This window comes from Mastomys coucha, unplaced genomic scaffold, assembly GCF_008632895.1.
Source record: "Mastomys coucha isolate ucsf_1 unplaced genomic scaffold, UCSF_Mcou_1 pScaffold22, whole genome shotgun sequence".
NCBI classification, from domain to species: domain Eukaryota; kingdom Metazoa; phylum Chordata; class Mammalia; order Rodentia; family Muridae; genus Mastomys; species Mastomys coucha.
Genome location: NW_022196905.1, coordinates 213146479 through 213158691, shown reverse-complemented (window position 1 = coordinate 213158691; position 12213 = coordinate 213146479). Strand labels below are relative to the sequence as shown.

Sequence of the window (12213 nt, the reverse complement as noted above, 5' to 3'; positions counted from 1 at the left end):
GTGTCTAGGCTTCAGGGTGATTGGGACAGCATATTTAAGAGTCAAGCAAAAGCATCAGGTTATTAGTATGTTTTTAAGTCTAATTTCAGTTGGTTCATGTGCCTTACTGACACAATTCCATTATTTACTACATACGATGAAACTGAGATAAGAAATGAATTTACAGTCTGGAATAAGCCAAATAAATCTCAGTAAAAACATTTCCTTTAAGAGCCCCATAAAGACCCTCACATCTCTGGCTACACTTCTGGGTGCTGAAAACATGTTTGCAGGATTTAAAAGCCAAGGCTTAAGGGAAGCAGTTTTCACTTTACACAGGCCTACTCTTGAAATAGGGCTATATCCCAATCTACCCTCAATCTTTTCTTCAGTGCCCACCATCTAGAGCTCCTAAATGGTGTGAACAGAGGAAATATAAGTATGAATTAAACACACCAGAAAGTATTTGATCTATCCAGAAAGTATTTGATCTATCCAGAAAGTATTTGATCTATCTAGTTCATAGAAAAAAAGAGAAACTGCAGTTTATCTCTATTGGATAGTGAGATATAGAGGCCATTCAGTGAACCAAACTGTCTAGATGGCTTTGTGAATGGTGTACTCAGAGAACGTGTGTAGCAGGGAAAATTAGTAAAACACCATTAAGGGGCAATCTGGCATGTCCATGGCTATCAGCTGCTTCTTGTCTGAGGGCTCAGCAATGGGGACATCAGGATGGAAATGGAGAACTAATCTAATGAGAAAGAAGGTTTCCTGGTGAGTCAGGGATGGCTGGGCAGGGTTGTCTAGGATATGCTGCACTGAGAATGACTTCCCGTGTTGGGAACATTTACTGGTGGAAACAGTATGTGGGTTTTACAAAGTGACGGTAATGATGTAGCAGCATAAAAAGCAACACTATGGTGTGAAGAGGGAAATGAGTCACCAACAGTAACATATAATCACAAAGAAAATATAAAGATACACAACACAAGAAGAGGAGGGGACTCTGACAATCTTTGTCGAAAAGCCATTGTGTGAGAATGCTATGTAACTGTACACATAGTTGATAAAACAAGTTTTCTTTTAAAAATATTGTTTTTATGAAAATGCTAGAGAACAGAGAGAGTTAAGGTTCACTGTTTATGATATTTTAGAATTAAACAAATGGATGAAATCTTATACATGTCTGGTTGGACCTCTTGTGCATTATTTGACTTTGATTCTTGGTTTCTGAATGAGTAAAGCAGAAATGAAAATGAAAGTATTTACTCCCAGACTCTATATACATCACAGTTTATGGTAGTTCTTTATTATTTGACTGTGATCAGCCTAATATCCATCTGTCTGTTTACCTACTATTTGTTCATCCACACATTTATCATTTGCCTATCATCTATCTACTCACTTGTATATTTCTCACCTTATCTATCAATTTATATATTTATTGTTATCTATTTTTAGATCTATCAATCATCTATGTATTTATACATTATATGTCACTTATCTACATATATGAGTATACATATATGCCTGTTACTTATTATCTATCTATCTATCTATCTATCTATCTACCTACCTACCTACCTACCTACCTACCTACCTATCTATTGTCTATTATATACTTCTCTTTCTATCCAGTTCCAGTTTGGAACTGAAATATCTTCTTTGACTACCTGACATTCATTTTGTTAGAGATCATTGGGTAAAATCTATTCTGGTCATCACATCCCATCATCAATATAGATTTGTTATCTTATGGAAATCAATGAGACCCAAGGGGAGAATCATTGACAAGTCTAAACAGCCCTCACTTCAGGTTGATGATAGCACCAACAATGGAAAAGCAAAATGATGGAAAGATCCTGATGGCATATTGAGCCTTTGGAATAACAACATTGAAGCTGACATTACTTCACTTCCTTCAGCAGATGAAGTGCAATTTCCTGTTTTTTATTCAGCTTAGGTTAAGGGATTCTGTTATTCGTAGTAAGAGGTCCTGATACAATCAGAATGCAGTGGTTTCTTTTGAAGAGATTGAAATTTATAGTAAGCAACATAACTGGGCTGTCATGCTGCTGTCACAGTACTTTTTGTGTCCCCACGGAACCCAAGAATTTCCCATTGGCTCCAGACATGTAAGTTTACTGTGCACATTGCAGTTCCTCTCAGATGGAAGGAAAAAATAGCACAAATTCCATCATCCTGAGGTGCAAACATCTGTAATGTCGTTTGATAATTGATTATGAGATAGCCAAATGTTAGTGATTCATTGACTATAGTATGTATTCATATTCAAACTACAGCATTTAATACCAAAACTTTATCCATCCTTTTAAATTTAGAATATATATTTCCTCTTAATGTTTCATATACTTTCTATGATTAGCATTAATTTATCATTTCTTGTGTTCTCCTAGTTCACCAGATACTGGGCAAACAATTTCTCAACAGATCCACTGAATTCAGGGGCTTTCTCACAGGATATTGAGAGAGAAGCTGCCTGCTTCAGGCTGCCTGGACAGGAGGACTTTGAAGAAAAATAAAAGTAGGCGCTTGCCATTTTGTATCCTGTTTTTCTTTAATAGTTCCCCTTTCCCTTAAAGATAAGCAGAAAATGTCCTAACTGATAGGTTAGACTTGATTTCCTCCTGGAAATCCACTATACTAACAGGTTCTGGTTGGATTCTGGGAAAGGCAGAACACACAAAGGCAACTTTTGTAAATGAAGACAGAGATGCTGCTGACAAGATTGGAAGAAAGCTAGACAAAAAGCAGCCCCCTTACTTCTGCAGATCTTTCCCTCTTTATTAGAGAAAAATGTGTTAGTCAACCATGCTGCTGTCTTTTAAAATTAGACTTTTAGTTCTTTGTTTTTTTTAAAGAGGTGTAGCAGGGGGCTTTGGGTGTGGCTGAGTTTGTAGAACTCAGCCTAGCCCCTGTGAAACGCTGGCTTTGAATCACAGCACTACACAACACCAGGCATGGTAGCACAGGCCTTAAACCCAAGCCCTGGGGAAATGGAGGCAGGAGATCAGAAGTCCAAAGTCATTCTTTCTCAGATACATAATAAAGACAGCATTAATTAAAAGAGTCTGGGGAGAGAGAGAGAGAGAGAGAGAGAGAGAGAGAGAGAGAGAGAGAGAGAGAGAGAGAGAGAGAGAGAGAGAAAGAGAGAGAGACTAAATGTGTAGTTTTCAGCCGTAAGGTTACAAAGAAGCACCAGAAGGAGAAAAGCGACAATTTAGGATGAAATAGAGAGAGACAGGAACAAAACAAGCTTTAATCTAAATGAAACTGTGTAAAAATAAAGGAGACATCAAATAAATGAAAGTAAGTTTCAGGAAGTATAGAAGCACTCAGTGAGAGAAGCAGAAGTGGATGGAGTGAGGCTAGTGGGCAAAGAGCAGCTCCTAGGGAAAATGTGTATCACTTCCTACCAGCAACATCAACATTTAGAAGGACCAGTCTCTAATTTGTGTCATAATACTCCAAGTGTGCCTTCTCTTATATCACTAAGAGAAGTTTTAATGCATAGAAACTTTTAAAAAGGCAGAACTGAAAAGTTATACAAATGGTACAAGACCCATCCTATTGTTAATAGCCATTCCAAGACAATGTATTGTTCCCCAAATGCAGAAATGTTTTCAGAAAAGGAAATGGAGTAAGACCTGTAAGAGTTACATTAAAACATAAAAATAATAAGTACTTATTTTCATACATTGGAAAAAACATCTCTCCTACCTCTGTGAAGGAATACGGCACTGTGTGCCCACCATGGTGAGTCCCTAGTGGCTCTGTGGAAAATGATATTGTGTGGATCTCTGGTTAATAAGCTCTATACCAAGGTCTTTAATTGCTTTCTGGACCCGAACTAAATGTTTCCACTACTCTTTTTGTAGTTAACTCCCACCTCTGCTCCCCACTCCACAGTGGTAGCCCTTCAATTAATTTGTCTCTGTGTGCCACTTAGCAGATCACTAATTCTGAGACTCTCCATGCTGAAAATGCCCCATGAACCAATTTCAGTTCTTCTCAGGCACAACAAGAGAGATTCTTGGATGTTGGAAAGATGAGCCCCTTGAATTGGGAGTGATTATGAAGGCTACTGGACCCCAGCTTGGCTCTGCCACTAAGGTTCCAGGATTTCTCTTTATAGCCTAGCTGTATAGATATGACCTCATTCTTTCATTTCCCATTTGCTCTCTTCTTCTCTTAACTGAGCTTTCTTCTTTATGTTGAGTATGTTCCAGGTCTAATTCCACTATCTACCCTGTGACAAAGGCTCCCTGTTAGTCTTCTGTTGCCTCTGTCTATTCCTCCATGGTAACGGTGGTTGATAATTGCTGGCAGAGGGAAGGTTATTCTATTGTGAGGTTGTGGCCGCTAATTAGGCTTTCTGTGCTCTAGTAGGTGCCTCATACACATGTGAATATGAGCAACAGTAACTGAACTTTGTGGGCTATTAAAAAAAAGGATATAAAGCTGAGTAGGAGATGTGATGAAGGAAATATGGGGAAATTTTGTGGGAAATGGAGTAGATATGATCATGTTTCATCTCATGCATATATGAATTATATAATATAAAAGAGCTCATTAGAAAATGTGCCTTCAGTTAATGCCTCCATACTTCACCTGTCTTTGACATCTTCAACTCTTCTCTCCCTGCCCTTACCCTGAGATGACATACAAAGACCATATCCCCAGAATTCTCCAATATTTCTTCAACAATTTCATGAAAACTGCTCTTTCCAAGTGTAAACATGACTTCCAAGTCACTGCATCTAGAGGCTTCATTCTATTTCTTAGTGTCATTGGAAGCCACGCAAACTCTCTTTTCTGCCTGCTGCCCAGTTCTTCGTTTCATGATTTGACTCTCACTTATTTTTCTTCAATTTCTAGCTAACCTTACTCAGGTTCTTGTCTGTCTATGATAAACCCACAATGCTGGTTTTATTACAGTTTTCTTCTTGGATAGTCGATGAAATTTTGCTAGTACATGATGTTATTTAATACAAGCACCTAGATGGACCTGAATATGTCTCTGCTAATTATCTCCATTCAGTGAATTCCCTGAAGAAGGGAAGATGTGGAAAGTGTCACTTTACCTGAGTCAAGTCACTGTGTTGTATCACAGTGCACACCTTTGACAAATTTGGCTTAGATTTGAGCTAGATAGTATGTGTCTCTTCTGCTGTAGATGTCCCTTGGAAAGTTTCATGTATTGCAGAGCTTTTTCCTCAGCTGTTAGAGCTATTTGTGGAGTCTTGGGTCCTGGAAACTGTAGGAACAGGGCCTAGCCAGAAGACATAGGTCACTGAAGATGTCTCTTTAGGGGAAACTTTTCCTGGCCTCTACTTGTACATGTCTGCTTCTTGTCTGCTATAGGTCAAATAGGCTGCTCCGCCACATGCCTCTGCCACTATGATATTCTGCCACTTACGTGAGGTCAGTCAACCACAGACTGAACCTCTGAAATTATGAGTGTGCTGGTTAGTGGGTTTTTTGTTTGTTTGTTTGTTTTGTTTTGTTTTTATTTGTCAACTCAGCACACACTGGACTCATCTGTGAAGAGAGAATGTCAACTGAGGAATTGTCTCATTCAAATTGACCTGGAGGCAAGTCTGTGGGATATTTCCTTGATTAATGACTGATATAGTAGGCCAACAGTACTCTAGATGATGCCACCTTTGGCAGGTGGATCTGGATTGCATAACAAAAATATTTGAGAAAGTCATGGGGAGCCAGCCAGAAAGAAACATTTCTTAGTGGTCTCTGTTTTAGTTCCTGTTTCTAGTTCCTTCCCTAGCTTACCTTAATGATGGACTATTATCTTTACATGTAAGGTAAATAAACTATTTCCTCCAAAATTGGTTTTGATCAGTGTTTTATTATAGAAATTGATGACAAACAATGACAATGAGCTCAAATAAGTTGCTTCTGTCAGATATTTTGGTTATAGCCACATAAAGCTTAGAAATATAGAAACTCTGCACCAGAGAAATATGGTCATTGCTCTGATTACTTGATAATATTGTTTGGACCCCTCTGGAACTTATCTGTCGGAAGAGTTCACCAAAGATTGGAGAAGCAACCTAGAAAAGACACAGGATACTCTAAGTAGAGGTTAACGTGTAAGTCTGGATGGGTCACAGACCAGAGTGCAAGTATATACAGTAAAGAATGTGGCCAGCCATTTTCAAGTGGAAATGAGTCTACTAGGAATTGAACTAAGAATACTCCTATTAATCCTTGCTAATATTTTATCTGCATTTTGTTTATACACTAAGACTTTGAGTGAGCATGAATTTTGAAGTGAGGCAATCAATTTGGTATAGGTAATTTCAGGACACATTAGAATTCAGATGATGGCATAGTTATAACTAGTTGCTTTCACAAGGTTTGTAGTGACAATTAGGACCAAAAGGTGAATAGATTTCCAAACCACAATTTGAATAGAAAAGCATTGCATTTAAAATTGCATAGAAAAAGGTCGTGGTTTTAAAAAAAATTAAATTGAAAGAAAATATAGTAAGTTGCACCAAGTATGTTTGGGGGGAATTTTAGAAATTGGCCAAATTCCATTCATTATTGGACCAAATGTAAAATTTATAATTAATTGGAAAGGTTTTCCTTTAAGAAGAAGTGCATAGAATGCATAGAATGGCCTAGATAAGTGTTTTCTCTAGTTCAGATGCCCAGGTATTCAGAGGATATAGTATTCCTGATCCCAGGGGCCAGGTGTTGATGTCTGACATTGGCATTGTACACAAAATCCTAATTATATAGACACACAGAATGTAAGACCTATAGGATTTTAGAGATAGCCACCTACATTTCAGAGGAAGACCTGGAAACCCAGGCAATATATGTCAGGGTCTCTGCAGATGTCCTCTGAGAGGGAACAGCATTGAAGGTTTGGGGATGAGGCATAAGCTACATTAGAGACCCAAGGCTATTAGAGATGCCTGGGATGTGGAACATCTGTGAAGAAAGGCCATGTTGGCTACAAATAACAAGGTCATGTGATGGGGCTCTTCATGTTCACTGGAGCTCAGTTATGGTACCATGTACCCTAGCATATGCCTAGCATCACAGACAGAGGCAGGATTTAATACTTTTTCCTGCTGGGCTTTAGTATTACTTTGGTGCAATCTTTCCCCATTATCTCTTGTTCTACTCACTTTTGGAATGGAAATGTCTATCCTGTGCCAAGTATGCTGGAAGTGCATAGCCTAAAAAATTTCTTTTTTACAGGGGTTCATCACTAAAAGTTGCTTTGAGTAACAGAGAAGAATTTGATTTTAGGATTTTATATACTGTAGCAAGTGCTAAGATATAGGGATTTGTGGAGATGAACTGAATGAAGTTTGCATTATGAGGTGGGCATGAGTTTCTAGGAGTCAGAGCATGATATGTCCTAATTATCTGTAATCATCAACCTGTTGCAGACTAGAGTCAGCTTCAGAGTTCTGAGCATGTCTGAGGAACATTGCTTGATCATTTATTTATGTAAGAGGGGCCAGACCACTGTGGGTGATACTATTCCCTAGGCAGGTGTTTCTTGGATCCAGAAAAACATAGCTAAGCATAAGCCTGGGATTGAGTCAGTAAGCAACTCCATGATTTCTGTTTCAAGTCCCTGATTAAGTTCCTGCCTTGACTTCCCTCAATGATAACTATGACCATGTAGTGTAAGCCAAGGAAACCCCTTTCTCCCATGCTACTTCTGACCATGGTGGTTTTGTTTTTTAAATTAATTATTTTCTCATGCAATATATCCCAACTATAGTTTTTCCTCTGTCTACTCCTCCCAGTTCCTCCCCACATTCCTTCCCCTATGGATCTACTCCCTTTATGTTTTTTATTAGAAAAAGAGAAAGCTTTTAAGAAATGATAACCAAACATAACAAAATAAAATATAATAAGATGAAGCAAAAACTACCATATCAAAGCAGGACATGGCAACCAACTGGAGGAAAAGAGTCCCAAGAACAGGGACAAAAGCCAGAGATCCACTCATTCTTACAGTCAGGAGTCCCATAAAGATACTAAGCTAAAAGCAATAATGTACATGGAAATGACCTGATGCAGTCCTGGGTAGGCCTCATGCTTCCTGCATCAGTCTCTCTGAGGTCATACGCATCTTGTTTAGTTGATTCAGAGGACTTTGTTCTCTTGGTCTCCTTTATCCCATCTGGCTCTTACAATCTTTCTGCTGCTGCTTCTGTGAACTCTGAGGAGAGGGATTTGATGGAGACCTCCATTTAGACATTCTCTCTGCATACTGTCTGGCTGTGGGTCTCTGTATTTATTCCTATCTGCTACCAGAGGAAGCCTCTTTGATGATGACTGGATAAAGTACTGATCTATGGGTTTAGTGAAATATTATTAGAAATCGTTTTATTGATTTCTCTTAGACAAGAGACTCTGGATCTCTGGACTATCTAGTATCTGGTTCTTGGTTGCCCAAGAAGTGTCATTTGTGACAGAAAAAGTGTTGGCTTAGAACCCTAACAACCAAGTTCTCAGAACAAAGGAGATTTCCTCAGAGGTACAGAGGGCAAGGATAAGAAACAAGGATGAAGATAGAGGATGAAGAAGAAGGTAAATGAACCAAGGTAAAGTATTTGTTCCAGAGTGGGACAAAGGACTGACTACCTCTAGATAGAGAGGAGGCAGGTGTGGCTCCTAGATTAATGGCAGTTGTGTTAGGATGAGTTTTTTTTTTTTCCTACTGGGCATGTTAATTGGTGAGCCAAAAGGGATCTTTTGATTGCAGGACTTCAATATTGTAATAACTGGGCCTTGGCTGTTGGCCTCAGATGGAGGAAGTGACCAAATAAGGGAATTGACCTTCATGGCTAGCTTTAGGAATGTAATCTAATGGTTTTAGCAAGGCAGAAGGAATGGGAGAAGGGCAAGACTTACCAGAGCCATGCTTGTTATGCCTGGGGTGGCTAGAGTCCCTTCAGGGACTAGCTGGAACAGGTAAATCACTAGGAATGTATCCTTTGGAAATAATGTCTCTTTATCTGCTCTCTTTCTTCTACTCTACCGTAATATTCTTTCTCACCATGAGACTTGAGTCAACCCAGCTATGAATTAAGGCCCCTGAAGCTGTGAGCCCAACAAATAATTCTTTTCTTGTATTGCTGCTGCTATGTGTTTTATTACAGCATAGAAGTAGCCAAGGCCATTCCAAATTCCTTTCTATCACTTGATTTGTTTACAGTTCTTTTTTCATATAGTAACATAATAGTACTTCATATCTTAACCTCTGAAATAAATGTATTGAGGAGCCTCTAAGATTTTTTTAATACAAAAACATAAATTGACTAGCACCTTCTTGTGGGGGTCCACGCAGCGGAGCCCACACTATCGTGGGTGGTCTCAGACTGGAGATTATTGAGAACCTGTAGAAACAAGCGGGTGGGGAAGACAAAGAAACGACACCAAGAAAACTTTATCAAGGTGTATCTTTACTTGGGAAAACTGGGTATATATAGCAAAAGGCAGAATCGAAACCAAAACAATCTAGTTTTTTAACATAGACGTGATAGCAGGCACAGAAGCACAACAGTCTGTTTATACAACAAAAACTTCAAACGGAGTTCTGGCAGAAGCAGGCTGAGTTTCAGTTCTTTTGATCTTCTGAGCTACATTGTCATTGTTCCGCACCGCAGGTGGCCGGCTTCAGCTCCCCGGCCTGTCAGGAATGCTTTCAGATTCCAAATCGCTGGCAAGCAGAGGGGAAGGAACCCACAGTTCATCCCTTATTAATTTAAAAGCAAGAGGCAGGATCAAGGCAATTTTAGCTTGGCACATATACTGCATGGGAAACATCGAGATGCATTTAGCTAAGGATCTGATTTTCTCATTGATTCCATCGTCCCAGACTCAATGGGCAAAGCACACCAGGCTATAATGTGTCTTTAGCAGAGACACAGCTATTAGGTATACGCCTCCGCCTGGGTAGACTTTACCATCAGTGAGACAGGCTCCCAGCGCATCATCCTTCCATACAGAAAAGCCAAGAAATGCCTTTAAAACCTGCAAAGCCCGGGAGCTGCCACGATTCTCTGAAAGCAGTTGATAAAATTCTGACAGCCTGACACCGAAACGGGGTGGCTGGAGCCAAGAGGCGGGGCTGGGAACAGGCCTTTGTTGAGTTGCAAATCTGCTAGGGCTCTGGAGTTGATTGCCTAGGGAACAGGTCTCAAGATAATGCAAATTAGTCCTTTGCCGACTCCAGTGCTCGAATTAACCTTTGAAATGCTGGAATCTCGGTGGTGTGCCAGCAACTTCAGGATGTCGCCTGCTCTCAGAATGTAAACATTGAAACGATAGAGAAACTTTGCTCCGGGTGAGCCATAGTTTACTTGCTTCTGCTTTATGGGGAGTAAGCAGATTTCCGAATCAAATGGGAAAAACACGTTCAAAACTGGCAGGAAAAAGCCTGTCAGCTTTAGAACATAAGAAAACAAAAGAAAAAGAAAAAAAACTTTCTGAGGTTTCCTGCTAGGACAGCAGCTGCTCTGAATCAATCTGGTGTACCAATCCTCTTTTTGGGAAAAAATGCAAACTGAGCCTCTGCCTCAAACTAACACAGGGTCTGGGCCATGCCATACATTGGTGAGCGGGTCTCTACAAGGTACCATAGCATGAGAATTAATAGAGTCAGGATGCCAATGTCGGTCCACCACAGATAGACTTTTAACATCGGTCTGCAGAAAGTTCAAAATAAAAAGGACTAAGGCAAGATGCGCCTTTGGAGACCTCTGGGGGAAGAGATTCCCTCCCTTGGTCTTGAAAAGCCAATTTTTAATCATTCGATGAGCATGTTCAACAATACCTTGTCCCATAGGATTATATGGGATGCTAGTCTTATGAAACACGCCAAAATCTTTGCAAAAAGAAGTAAAATTTTTACCAGTGTAAGAAGGCCCATTATCTGTTTTAATTGTTTTGGGCATACCCATAACACTAAATGCTTGTAAACAATGGTCAATAACATTTTTAGAGGCTTCTCCTGTTTGCATGGAAGCAAATATAAATCCTGAACAAGTATCAATGCAGACATGTATATATTTAAACTTTCCAAATTCTGCATAATGTGTTATATCTATTTGCCAGATACTATTAGGTATAAGTCTCCTGGGTTTACCCCCAAATGCGGGACTGGGGATAATCTAACACACTTAGGGCACTGTTTAACAATCATTCTTGCTTGTTCTCTGGAAATTTTATGTTTGAGCCTCAAACATAATTTCCATTTATTTCATGATAAATGGAAATTATCATGATCCCGTTTAAGGCCACAGGATCTGAAACTAAAATCTCTCCTATAAGAGCTCTGTCAATGAGGTCATTACCTCTGGCTAATGGCCCAGGCAGGCCAGAATGAGCCCGAATATGACCAATATAGAATTGATTTTTACATGCAAGAATGTTATTTTGTAACTGAGCAAATAGAATTCCTGCTGTCGTGTCTAGCTTAAAACTGCCCACGGTTTCTAGCAGTGGTAAACAATTGAAGATACAGAAGCTGTCGGTGAATAAGTTAAATGCATCAGGCACAGCTTCAAAGACCTTTAAAACCGCCGTTAATTCAGCCAATTGAGCGGAGAGACCAGGAGTTTTTATAACCACCTGTCAATTATTAATGAGATATCCAGCTCTTTCTTTAGAGGTGCCATCAGTAAATACCACAAGGGCATTGTCTAGTGACTTCCAAGCCATTACCTTTGGAAAAATTACTTCATGCACATTTAAAAACTTTATTAATTTGTCCTGGGGATAATGATTATCTATAGTTCCCTGAAATCCAATTTGAGCAAGCAGCCAATCTGTACTATGTTGCTTAAGCCAGGAGTCTTGCTCCAAAGTAAAACGTTGAACGATAACATCTGGCTCCTTGCTAAAATAAGTTAATGCTTGTTTCCTACCAAGCATAATAATCTGGGCAACAGCTTCATAATATGGCACGATATTACGTTTAGGAGATATACTTGAATAGATCCACATAATAGGTGCCTTTTGCCACAACAATGCCGTAGGGGCATGACTAGTATTGAAAACTAATAAATGCAAAGGTAAAGAATAATCTATGTAAGTAATGAATTGATTCTCAATAGTCTTTTCTACTTGCTGTAAAGCAGATATCCCTTCTTTAGTTAAGGATCTAGGAGAATTCGGATCAGATTACCTCTAAGAATATCAAATAAGGGCTTC

General features: G+C 39.3%; 1 long non-coding RNA gene across 1 annotated transcript in view; it reads left to right on the top strand.

Annotated features, from left to right (window-relative positions):
* Positions 1-8541: 8541 nt before the first annotated feature.
* LOC116104466 overlaps positions 8542-12213 on the top strand; it is a 20249-nt gene continuing 16577 nt past the window's right edge. The window contains exon 1 of the long non-coding RNA XR_004123919.1: positions 8542-8600. This is a non-coding gene — a long non-coding RNA (uncharacterized LOC116104466). The remainder of the gene's footprint in view (positions 8601-12213) is intronic.